The sequence below is a fragment of the Haemaphysalis longicornis genome, unplaced genomic scaffold (assembly GCF_048455015.1).
Source record: "Haemaphysalis longicornis isolate Haplotype H1 unplaced genomic scaffold, Haemaphysalis longicornis Haplotype H1 scaffold_10, whole genome shotgun sequence".
Lineage (NCBI taxonomy): Eukaryota > Metazoa > Arthropoda > Arachnida > Ixodida > Ixodidae > Haemaphysalis > Haemaphysalis longicornis.
In genome coordinates, this window is record NW_027526204.1 from 86,433,638 (window position 1) to 86,446,988 (window position 13,351).

The following is a 13,351-nucleotide window of genomic DNA, read 5'->3' on the forward strand; positions in this document are numbered from 1 at the left end:
AAAGCAGAATTAGAGTTACTTGCTGAGCACATTTCGAAAAAAATACTACGTCGTATACAGTAACTCTGTGTGTCACCAACCATTGTGGCTCAGTGGCTAAGGCGTTGTGCTGCTGAGCACGAGGACGCGGGTTCGATTTCAGGCCGCGGCGGCCGCTTTTCTGGCGGAAGCGAAAAGCGAAAACTCCCGTGTGTTCGAGATTTCGGCGCACGTAAAAGATCCCCAGGTAGTCAAAGTTATTCCGGAGCCCTCCACTACGGCGGGCCTCATGCCTGCGTCCTTAAACCCTGCAATCAATCATCGTAGCTACTGCTAATCTAGAGATAAATGTTTCGTACGGCGATCTTGGTGCTGGTTGTAGCCACGTAGCTTTTAAGAAGAGAGAATGTGCATTCATGGGGGTGTCCAATCACATGCGCGCATTGACGTGCCAAGAGGGTAAACGAGAAGCGTGCTTTTCTAACTGTAGCGAGGACAGCTGGTACACTGCCGCTGGCCGGGGCCTCTCCGAGCTGGCCGTGGAGCGCATCGGTCATGATGACAGCCTAAGCCGGCGCTGCGTCGATGTGAGATGAGAAGCTTGAAGGCAAGCAGCAATTGCTGAATAAACTAGCGGTTGCTTAGTCATCTGCAATGCGTACAAGCGGTCAGGTGAGCTGCGCCAGATTCTAGCGCGATCGCGAGTGAACTTTACCGGCTTAGTTCGGAGTTGTCGCCGATGCTGACCTCGGTTCACATTTGCGTACTTATTCACGCTTCCGTGTTAAGGACAATACGTCGGTTGATCAACACTCACCTGAAATGTGGCGAAGCTTGCACAAAGTCGCGCAAGCCTTGAACAACAGAGAAGCTGTAGGATTTCTTTCTATGTAAACACTGAATGGCACAACCCCACGCGTTGCATTAGGTTGGAAATTGTTTATTTACATCTTCCATCGTCGCCTTTCACATTGGTAGTAGCAGTCACCGTCATATCCAGCTATATTGTCCTCGCCTCCTCCACCCATGCAGATCTGGCCGGGCTGCATCTTGCTGCAGATTTGCTCCTGGACAAGGCCAACCAAATTCAGGGGGCCGTCATCCTCACCATCCTCACCGTCATCCTCACCGTCATCCTCACCAACTAGCCCAATACCACACTTTGCTCAACCATCGAGCTCGAGCAGCTACGTGGAACGGTCGCTGGCGGCGGAGCTTCACGTGGTGGAGTCCCACGGCTGTGACCTGCGGCTCCACTGGTTGCCATCTCATGTCGGAATCACCGGAAATGAGGTGGCTGACGCCCTGCCCAGAGGTGCTGCTCGCCAGGATGGGGTCCCTGCCTCCCGCGACCTGAAGCCCTTCGACGCCGCACAACCCATCCTGGCGCGGGAGGTGGAGACGATGCATCCGGACCCCAGAGTCATCAGCGGCCAAGCTCCACAGGTCCTGCCTGGCCGCACCAGCAGGGACGCCGGCTCCATACTCCTCCGCATGCGCCTCGATTGCTGCAACGTGGCAGCCCGCCTGCACCGACAAGGCCGCCGGTCGTCGCGACATCTGCTGACTGCCCAGAGCCCGAGACCCTGGAGCACCTGCTCTGCTCCTGCCCCGCGAGCAGAGTTTTGGGCCACGCTCCAGCGTCTCGGGCTGCCCAGCCACACCCTGATTGACCTGCTTTTCCCGACGGGTGCCAACTCCATCCGGCGGAAAGAATTCCGACCTGTCCTGGCCTTCCTCGAGGAGACCGACCTCATCAAACGGCTGTAGCCCAATTCCTGCCGGCCAGCCTTACGCACTCCTTATCTCTTTCTTCCTATACCTCCCTCTTTCTCTGTCCCCATTTGTTCTCACTTATACCCTTTCTTTCCCTTTCTCCCCTTCCCCCGTACTGGGTTGTATGCTGGTGAACTCCCAAATGGGTTCAAAATATGATGATGGTTGGTGCTTAATGGCGCAAGGCCAACAAGGGCAAAGCGCGCCAGAGAAGATGTTACTGAATTTTTGATGAGACCGCAAATACTAAAACATGTGAGCAAAAGTAAAAGTTACGCAAAACAGAAGACAATGGAGATGGCTGGTGTATAGGGCCAGGATGATTGCATGTGATATGACAAGAGCTGCAGAAATTTTACCTCAGCTGAAAAAGAACGCGTTGACTAGAAAACATTGGTTCGTCGGCTAAAAAGAATGATGGGTGCAGTGGAATGTGTCATCTGTATAATTCAGGGAAATGTTTGTGTCGTGTTGTGTCAAGTGCCTTGCATGTGATTAGTAAGGGCACTACGGATAGGCCATTTCCAACTCACTCACTCCCTCCCTCACTCACTCACTCACTCACTCACTCACTCACTCACTCACTCACTCACTCACTCACTCACTCACTCACTCACTCACTCACTCACTCACTCACTCACTCACTCACTCACTCACTCACTCACTCACTCACTCACTCACTCACTCACTCACTCACTCACTCACTCACTCACTCACTCACTCATCTATATCGTCGTCTTCCTCATGAATAACTGGCGGGACCGGTTCGTTTTGTCCGCAGGCTTTCACAGTTCTCCAAAAGTGGAACGCGTCAGCACGCGCTAAAACCAGGGGCAACCGGATTCGCGAACTGGGCGTCTGAGATCGAGCTGTCTCGTTTCAGCCCGCTGTACCCGAGAAGCGCCACCGGGCCTCTAAACATTCGTATAAGACTCTTGACATGAGCGCAGTCCCGAGCCCTCTTAGACACGGGGTGGCCGTGTTCGTAAAGCCTCTCGATTCCTCGAAAATAATCCCGCGTTACAACCCCCTTGTTCTCAAAGAGGGATTGAAATCTTTGGCTGCAGGCGGCGTGGCGCAAGTACGTTCCAACTATCGGCTTAACCTACTCGCCATCGACACGCGCAATGCTAATGCCACCGAGCGCCTCTTGAAGGTTTCTAGCATTGCGGGGATCAAGGTGCAGGCATATGAGCCAAGGCCCAGCAACTGCGGAGTGGTAGTGATTAGGGGAGTCGTTACGGACCTTTCTAACCAAGACATTCTTAAAGCCTTGCGCCTGAGGGTGGCAGTAAAATCTGCCCGCAGATTCTAGAAAACATCAGAGAGTGTGCAGATTCTGTTCGGCACGGAAGCAATACCCGAGCACGTCACCATCGCATACACGCGCTACCGGGTGCATAACTACGTATAAACACCCAGGAAGTGCAAACATTGCCAGCACTTTGGGCAAGTGTCTGAAGTGTGAAAAAGTTACTTGCGAATTTCCCGGTGTGGGGGCAGCCATGATAGTACAGGCTGTTTCACTGAAAAGGTTCGCTGCCCGAACTTCAGCAAAAAGCACGAATCCACATCTGCTGAGTGCTCAGCCCGGAGTGATGAGAATGCTATTTTTAAGCTCAAGTCTGCTAACAACACTGACTACAAGTCAGCAAAATCGGATTTTATGTAAGGGCGCGGCACAGGGCGCAAGGATGTTTGGACCAAGCAAACTGTGGGTCCAATCTTCAAGAACGCCGAGCAGGACTTTCCGGCCTCACTGGTTCTTCAACGTGGGCCCCAGCAACCGCCCCCTGCTGCATCAGCACTGGCAGAGCGCTCTCCAGCAGCATAGCATGATCCTACTCCCAGGCACGCGGAACCATTCGCATCTGCAGGGGTGCCTGTGATAGCCCCGGCTACGACTCCAACTACGCTCGCCGAGATTCACTGCAACACCAGCGCGAACCAAAAGACGAGCGAAACACTGGGGGCCTCTTGCTCTTGGGTTCGGTGCTGCCCTCTCTCGTTGAGGCTGTGCCCATTCTCCTCGCTCCCCTTTCATCTCGGATAGCCGCGGCTGTTTTGACGCTCCTGGACTTTGTATCGCCCCTCCTCGCACAATGGCGGTAGCAGTCCCTATAGAGAGCAGCAAACTCGGGACAACGCAAAACTCTCAACGTCAACTCACCCAGGCATCCTACAGTGGAATTGTCGTGGCCTCGCAAACAAAATCGGAGAACTGAAATTCCGAGTGCAATGCGGTAAGCCACGGATACGGGCACCGCTCTTGCAAGAACGTAATGCATTGAACCCACTACCTGGCCTTTTGCGGTATCGTTTCCCTACCATACCAGATGGGCGCAAGAATGCCACGGATGCCCATCCCGCCAAGGCTGCCGTGTATGTATCTGCTCAATACCCACATACGCAAATAGACCTTATTGCTTGGTGTAACACCAACCAGGAAGTAGTTGCGGCCCACGTACGTCTTTCGCGCGGTACGGTTTTACTCGTCTAGATGTATATACGCCCTGCGCCATCGGCCCGTATACGTCTTGGCTGGTTTGCTCATTTACAAAGAGCGTACCCGGGTGTCCCAATCCTTGTCGGTGGGGACTTTGAAGCACCACACATGGAATGGGATACGCAATGACCTCCCGGCGTGGCACAAAAATTTACGAGACCTTTTTCGACGCGGCTTGTCAGCTTCTCAGCGCTCCTTTCACGCCTATCCGCACGACTACTACAAATTCTCCCGATCTAACGTGGTGGATGGGAAATCGGACGCCCTTCTGGCAGGTACAGCCAGACGCCTGGGGAAGTGATCGCCTCCCCATACTTATTGATCTACGCCCAGTCAAGCGCAAGGCCTGCATTACCAACTGGGACAAATTCCGTTCCCTTACTGCGGACGTGCGCTATCGGGATCTACATCACACAGTACACTGACTCAAAAGCTAAAGGAGGCTCTGATCGAAACGTGGGTATACAGGAAGCCAAACCGAACCCTGACATGCGCCTCCTAATTTGTGGGCGGCACGGAAAAGAGCAGATACCGCTGCTCGGAGAAATCCGGACTCCCTCCCGGACAGGATCAGGGTTAACCGCCTTACAGCCAAAGCCCGACAATACCAAAAGGTTCTTTCACGCGAAAGGTGGCTACGGTGATGCGACGGTATGAATAACCGTACGTCAAATCGCACACTTTGGAGTACATTCGGAGCAATGGAAAAGGGTCGTCGACCACCCGATCCGCTGGCAAGCTCCCTCCTTGCGGCTCAGGAGACTCCAGAAGAATTTGTCAAACGGGCAGCTCGACAATTCTTCCCTCTACACGATGTGCCGCACACGCTTCCCCAAGATCCGCCTCCTCCTGCAGCAGACACGGAGGCCTGGGGACTCCATTTACGCTTCCGGAACTACTCGCCGCTATTGAATGTTCCAAAAAACGTACCACACCAGTTCCGGCCGGTATACCGTACGAGGTTTACCAAAACCTGGAGAGAGATATCCTCAATACCTTTCCGGATATAATTAATGAGACCTGGATAACCTCAGCAATCCCGGCCGAGTGGAAAAACTCAATAGTTATCCCATTAGCTAAGCCTGGAAAACATCCTAACCTATTAGAATATCTCCGCCCAATTTCCTTGACACCCACCATCTGCAAACTAGCAGAACGAATTCTGGAGACACGCCTTTCTTGTTGGCTGGAGAAGCATCGCCATTATCACCCAGCGCAAATCGGGTTTCGTCCTGGTCTTGGCACGGAAGATGGTTTGGCGATGTTGGCCGAAGACATCTTGAATGTCTTCTCCTACAGCCACGCCACTCGTACCATACTCGTAACCGATATTTCAAAGGCTTATGATAATCTATCCCACGACGCTATCATTCGTGCTTGCTTGAGTTCGGCCTCCCACGTAATGTGGTTGATTATGTCGCTGCCTTTTTAAAAACCGTACATTCGCTGTCCGTGTAGAAGGGAAGCCAGTAGGACTGTTTCCCTCGGTGCGTGGTGTCCCCCAGGGAGCTGTCCTGTCACCCATACTTTTTCACATTGTATTTATTCACTTAGCGTGGCAGCTCGACACTGTGCAGCACACACGCTTCCTCATCTACGCGGATGATTTCACTGTATGGTCGACACACAAAAACGTACAGATACAATATACAGTGCTGCAGAAGGCTATTGAAGTTATCCAGGCATTTGCAGCGAAGGTTGGTCTTACTGTCTCCGCCGAGAAGACGAAGTACATGACAGTCGCTAGCAAAGCTGGCCCCAAGAAGCTCGCCGTCCACCTTCCATCTATATGCATAGGCGCTCATCAGCTTGCTGAAGCAACAGAGCTCTGTATTCTGGGCCTGCATATTCACCAGGCTGGTACCGCTGCAGCATGCCTTAAAGCAGTGAAGCAAACGACAGCAAATACCATTCGCCTAATCCGCCGCATTGCACCAAAAGCGGGTGGTCCAAGAACTGAGGTCTCGCGGAGGCTGGCGTGCGCTGTGCTTCAACCACGGTTGGTTTTTAACCCAATTTTTAGCGTTTAACCGTTTGCGAACATGCTAAACTAGAAGCTATTAACACAGAAGCCATGCGAGCCATCACCGGTCTCCCTCACATCACCCCGATACCGGTCCTCCAGGAACAAGCTCAGCTCAACACAGTTAACGAGCTCATAAATCAACGCCGAGCTGTGCTACTGTCAAAGGATGCATGTCTGCAGAACGGCCATGCACTGTACGACCACTTCGATCCGGGCACCTTGGCTCCTCCGGAAAGTCAGGATGACCTTTCACCCTGGGGTTATACGATTATAACCTTCAACAAGACAAGCCATCTGCAGAAAAGGCGGACCAAGGAGGCTAAAGTACAGTTCTCTCTCCTCCCAAATAAACCGGGACCAGATGATCAATGCCTCCTCTACACCGACGCTTCATGCACAGGAACACGTGGAGTCACAGCTAGGACCAGCGCCACTCACCCCAGCATCGAAGGCCGTATTCCCTACGCCTCTGCCACATGCAACCCAATCCTCCTGGAATTTCAGGTTATACACGACGCCCTGCTGTGTGCAGCCGCCTCCAATGAAGCCTTGAAAACCATCAATATTCGTACCGACTCTACGTAAGTGATCCACTATCTGAAACAGGTTGCGCATACCCCCATCATCTGCCAATGTATCCACAAGCTCCACAGCAAAATGCCGTCAAAGGTGATTGTGTCATGGGTTCCTGGCCACACCAGTATTGTGGGAAATGAACGGGCTTACTTCCTGTCACACAACTTCCCGGCCTCGTCATCCCCCGTTCAGCTCCCAAGTGACCCACGGGCCCCACGAATGGCTGCAAAGGAGGATCTTCGACTCCGAACGCGTGCTCTCATACCTCCGTGTTCGGTTCTCCTCCCCTTCAACCTTACCTGGATGGAGGAGGTTGTACTACGAAGGATCCGACTGGGCGTGGCTCTTACTCCTGCCCGCACAAATGGATGGAAAGGGGACTACCGAGGGCATGTAAAATGTCCAACCTGCTCTGAGGAAACTCTTCCGACAGACCTTCACCACCTAATATGGACATGTCCTGGTACTAAGGACATTCGAAGAAAATGTTTGATGGCAGCAGGCCTAAATTAGCGGCAAGACACGCATTACCATCGGTTTGCTCCATGGTCCTGCCTACCGTTCCTTGCTGGACTATATCCGGGAGGCCAACCTAGTTTCCTAGATATAGATTGGACTTGCTTGATGTCTACTAAGCCTTGAGGCTATTAAATAAACGAAACAACAACAACGACAAATGCCTCGTGCTTAAAGGAGCCACGAAGACAGAATACAAGTTTGTATTCGCATTGTATTCGAACGATTTCGCATTTTATAGCGCCCACAGCGCTTGTCCGGCACCAAATGATGCCGTATTCACTGAGAAATTGATCAATTTAGGTTAGCGTTTTGATTCTTCCGCCAAATCGTAGTTTTTCGTAGTCACAAATGACGTCAGAAGCGCGTGTATTCAAGCGAACTTCCACTGCGTAATTCGGGTTTGCGGCCTTGCTGTCCGTCAGCTCTCCCAGATGGCGCTGGTATAGTCATCCACGAACCATTGTCCGCCATTGCTTTGTTTTTGAGCGCATTTGCACCTGGCTTGTTTTTGTTACTGTAAAAAGTGATCGTCTCATGAAACCTGGGGTATCCTCGACAAACAGGGTCACGTAAGACAACGCCGGTTACGCCAATCGGCCAGTGTCCTGTAGAACAACTTCAAAGCGGCGGAGTGGTGTGCAGCTAAAACAAGCATAGTGCGTCCAGTACCAACAGCAGTGCGCATCGGTACTTCTATGCTTACGTGCGTTTTTTAACTTTTATTGTTTACCGCACCATTCTTACTGCTGTAAAATGAATATGCATTACACTTAAGCGGAAATCGTTCGGAAAGCCTATAGGCCGTGCCTAAATTGCGTTTACTTTTTCCGTCCTCAGCCAATCGCACAGCTGAGCTCATGTGACATCATAGGTTCTGTTGCGGGAAATGAGCTAGTGGGTCGCATGGCCATTTCGTTTTTTCCTAGTTATGTAGCTTATTTGAGCGAAGTGTGCGTTAACGGTGGTGTCAGTATGATTCTATCGAGGCAATCTTTCGAATGAACCGAACTTGTGTTTTGTCCTCATGGCTCCTTCAAAAAACACGCGGCTTCTTACTAGCAATATACAAAAAAGTATACATGTAGCCTAAGCCACATAAGCGTCACTTAAAGGAAAAGTCCTGACAGAATAAGGTACCATACTGGCAGTGATGAACAAACAAAAAAACAAAGAAATGTTCGCGAAATGCAAGAACTGCCCAGAGATCCGGCGTATTGATAATAGCGGCTGTATGATCCTCGATGGTAAGCGTAATAGCATGTTGCACGTACTTTTCTAAGGTGGCCGGAGTATGTATTGTATACAATTGATCGCTTTCGCAAACCGCGGTGTGTTTTCCGAACGCACGCGTGTCTGATTTATTATGCGCCTGGTTCCCGCAAAACGCCGTCATTAGGGCGTGGCGTATTTTTTTTTCTGTTGGGATGTTGCAATCATCGGCCCTCTGTGACCGCCAAATAAGCGGTTGGCTCTGTTTCCCTCCCGAGCAGCGAGCGGCATTGTCTTTAGCTGTCTACAAGCCGGGCTGTGTTTTGCGCATTCCCATAACGCCGTTTACATTTTTCTGCTCGTAAACAACTCCGCCGTCACACATGATATATATATATATATATATATAGCAAAAAAATCAACAAAGAGGGCGACAAAATAAGGTAAGTAAAGACAGAGACACAGGAGAAAAACATTAAAAAAAGTGAAAGTTTACTCACGTTTCTGGAAGACGACTTCCTTTCTCTTCAGAGTACAGGGTAAGCTGGTTTTAGTGTTATATATAGAGAGAATTTAGCAAGGGAGAGGATAGGCATCTGTTTCAACGGTAGTAATGGCCTACAGCCTTCTCCCCTTTTTTTCATTGGCATTCCTGACTGAATATATATATATATATATATATATATATATATATATATATATATATATATATATATATATATATATATATATACACCGTCTAGTCCACTTATACCAATATCCACGTGCCAAGGAAATCCCATCGTTATAACCGATGATTGTTATGTGCGGGTTGCTAAATAAAAAGACGGAGCAGAGCTCAAAACATTTTATTGCATGCAAGCAAGGTTGTACTGCTACATATTTGTGGAAAAAAGATATACTCGGTCAGCTTTGTTTGCTGCACAAGAAGCTGGCGCACATCTTTTTCAAGAGCATCTATAGGTGCTTCACCTAGCTGAGCGAAAGGTCCTTGGTGGAAACGAAGTCCCTGAAAGACTATCATGCGTTGGGCATCCTGCGAAGGTTCTACCCGAAAGAAAGAAAGAAAGTGGGTAATAAATTCCCGTCAGGTGGGATTCGAGCCCACGACCTCCAGAATACCGGTCTGGTGCGATAACCACTACGCTACCGGCTGGGCTCTTTTCCCCTCCACTTTCTGGGGTATTTATGTTTAGGTATTTTTGTTTCCTGTGCTTGGGGGTGGTAGCATTGTTTGTCCACTTTCTTTCTTTCTTTCCAAATTCTTTATCTGTTTCAATGACCTACCACATCCTCCCCTTTACTTTCAGAGGTTTTCTTGACTGCCAACTCTTATTTTTGCGTTATTTTCAACAAGCCCCTCATTTCTTATTCTGATTCGCCACATGCATAGCGAGGGCCTCTTTTCTGGCAGTCTTGGTGCCATAGGCAGCTTAAGAGGGTTCAACGCTGGTCGACCACTCTCGACACGTCGTACACAGTCGAGTCGTGGCCAGGGGGTTAAAAAGAAGGTCTCCTTCACCCCGAGTAGTCTGAGTGGCGCTGGCTACCACCCCCAAGTGCAGGAAACAAAAAATTCTCCGCATTTCCCCGAGGGGAAGAATGTGAAAGTGCGAATGCACGAGTTGAATTTGCGCGGTTCGGTAATGTTCGCGAAAGAGAGATCACACACACACACACAACTACAAAGAAAAAAAGATGCATTTAAGCGGGTGCATTAGCCCTTATCACGCCCGATTCCTGGCCAATCCCCCACGTGGGTATGTGCCATATCAGCGGCCAGGCAGCGCGTGCCCATCTCCCCCCGTTGCCAAGGAAGACCAGGAGATTCCTGACCAATCCCCCACGTGGGTATGTGATGCGGACATCGCCGGTGGACGCAGGTTCAGGGTCGTTTAAGAAGTGCATTGCACTTAAAAAATAGCTTAACATAAATACCCGATAAAGTGGTGGGGAAACAGCCCCGCCGGTAGCGTAGTGGTTATCGCACCAGACCGGTATCCTGGAGGTCGTGGGTTCGGGTCCCACCCGGCGGGCATTTTTTCACCACTTTCTTTCTGACTCAAAAAATTCTTCATTTCTTTCTATGACATAACGCATTCCCTCCTTTGCTTTCCGAGGTTTTCTTGACTGCCAACCCTTATTCTGTCTTAATTCACTGAGCCCCTCATTTCCCATTTCTGATTCGCTATATATATATATATATATATATATATATATATATATATATATTGTCACGCACATGAAATGTAGTTTGGCTTATTTAACTCCAGCCTCCAAGCAGAAGAAGAAGAAGATACCCGTTCGAAAAAGGGAAGAAAGGAGCTGGGACCTCTCGCGGCGGTTTGGAAAATCGGCGCACAAGTTTTCCCTCCGCCTCAAGAGCCAACGTTCTGCGAATAAATCTGTCCCGGTTATAACATTAATATAGAAATAAGGTTGGCAGTCAAGCAAACCTCCGAAAGCAAAGGGGAGAATGTGGTAGGTCATTGAAACAGATAAGGAATTAGGAAAGACAGAAAGAAAGTGGAGGGAAAATGCGCGCCAGGTGGGATCCGAACCCACGACCTCCAGAATACGTGTCTGGTGCAAGGACCACCACGCTACCGGCGGTGCTACTTTCCCCTGCACTTTGTGGGGTAATTATGTTAAGGTATTTTTGTTTCCTGCGCTTGGGGGTGGTAGCCAGCGCCATTAAGCCGGCGCTCCTATGAGGTTCGGCCACAGCTCCCGTGCTCCGATTACTTCTGACGGCACCTGTACGTCCTGGAATCAGCATTGCGGCTGCTTGCTTAGAGTCGCAGGTCGTGCGGCTCTCCTCCTTTCCATCGCCGCAAACCTGCAAACCCATTGCGGCAACGCCCAGGAGCAAGAGCAGCAGAGCCTTCCACGAGCTGCTATGCCACCCAGGAGACGCCCAGATCGACCATGCGGCAAACTTTTAACCTCGCAACGCGGTTGCTTTCGTAAATTCCGACCAGAACGCCGATCCGCAACTGGTGTCTCGCTAACTCGCTTCGACGCTCGTGTAGTCGCGTCGAACACAGCGCGTGTGCGCCGGCGGTGTCGGCCGAAGCTGCCCGCAACACGTCCGAGGCTAAAATAGAAGCATCAGGGGCAACGCCATCATCAAAGCCGTTTCAGGAAAACACAGGCCACGCTTCTCATTGGGATAAAAGACCGCCGCCGTTAGAGGTTTCAGATACTCGTTAGGCGCGCGACAAAGGCGAAGAAAAATTCCACCGGGCTTGCGAGCTTTCGGCGAGCGCGGGGCGTTGCTGGTTCCTCGCTCCCGCGATTGCCACATCGGCCGTCAAACCACGCACCGAGTGCACCCTCGTGTCTCTAATCCGATTTGACAAGAGAGCACGCAGGGGTCCTCCTCATCCGATATTCGGAGCATCGCTTCTCCGTCCCCCTTCTCATCTTCCACCGCCGCCTCGGCTGCTCCCACGCCAGCCTTGATCGAACTACGGAGCCGTGGCTGCATGCCCGACTGACGACTTCTGCTCGAAAATCGTCTCCGTGCCAGTTAGCTACGCAGCGATGTCTCATTTCACCCTTTTTTCTCCTCCCGTTTCCCGCGACCCATTCTTCAGTGTTAGAAATTAGATTTAATCCAACAGTTTTTTTTTAACTTTTTTTCGAGACACTCCGCCGTCGTTTGTGGCCACGATGACCTTCCCTCGTTGGTTTCACCATCGGCTCGCCTACAAAGGAGACAGCTGCACTGCAACATTATTTACACCCTTTTTTGTCTATGAGTACACTGTAAAATAATTTGCGAACTTAAGAGTGTAAAGAGTGTACGCACTTAAGATGTACACACTTAAAGATTGTAACTAACACCCTCACACCCTAGCATAAAAAACAAGAGAGAACGCCCTTTAGGATGTTTTGTCGTTTACAACACCCTCAAATCGTAGCAAAAACACAAAATACACCCTTTTAAAGGAAGTTTTATTGTTAATCACGCGCTTTTAAACGGTGTTTTTATGCGTTTCTTATAGGGCGTAAGGGTGCGACTTATAGACAAAGAGGGTTAATATCATTTTACAGTGTATACACTGTGCTAGGGTATGAGGGTGCTATAGCACCCTCATACCCTAGAAAAAACACAAGAAAACGCGCTATTAAAGGGTGTTCTAAAGGGCAAAACACCCTGTGAAAGGGTGTTTTCTTGTGTGTTTTTTTTGCAGGGGTGTAAGGGTATTATGCCCTTTATACGACCTTGAGCATGGCAGTATAATAGGCAGGAAAAATTCACCTTAAGGGTGCATATCATTTTACAGTGCGACAACAAACAATCCAGCTGAGGCGGCAGTTTTTAGCTTCTTCGTTTGGGGAGAAACTGTGCTTGCGGCGCTACAACTGGCGCAGTCGACAGGATGGTCCAAGTGCTCATGCGCAACAGAATTCAATACATGCCGGAGTCTTATCAGGGTTTAAAGCGTGAAAGGGGTTTAGAACTCGTTCGGATTCAGCCAGCGCTTTCTAATCTAGCTCATACGCCACTGCGCTGCTCGATTAATTTGGATCGGCGCGCACCCCAGTTCAACCAAGCTTACAAGGCATCCGCGGGGGGTGCGAAGGGAGCGTGTTTAATGCGGTGAAGGCACGGAGGCGACATGCAAATGCCGTTGTCGTTATGCATGACAAAGTCAGTGTGTAGCTAAGTTCGGTGAACTGTTGTATAGACAATGCACCACAGGCTGGATCGAATAGAATGTATACCAGTCCGCCCCGGCTGCGTTGACGTA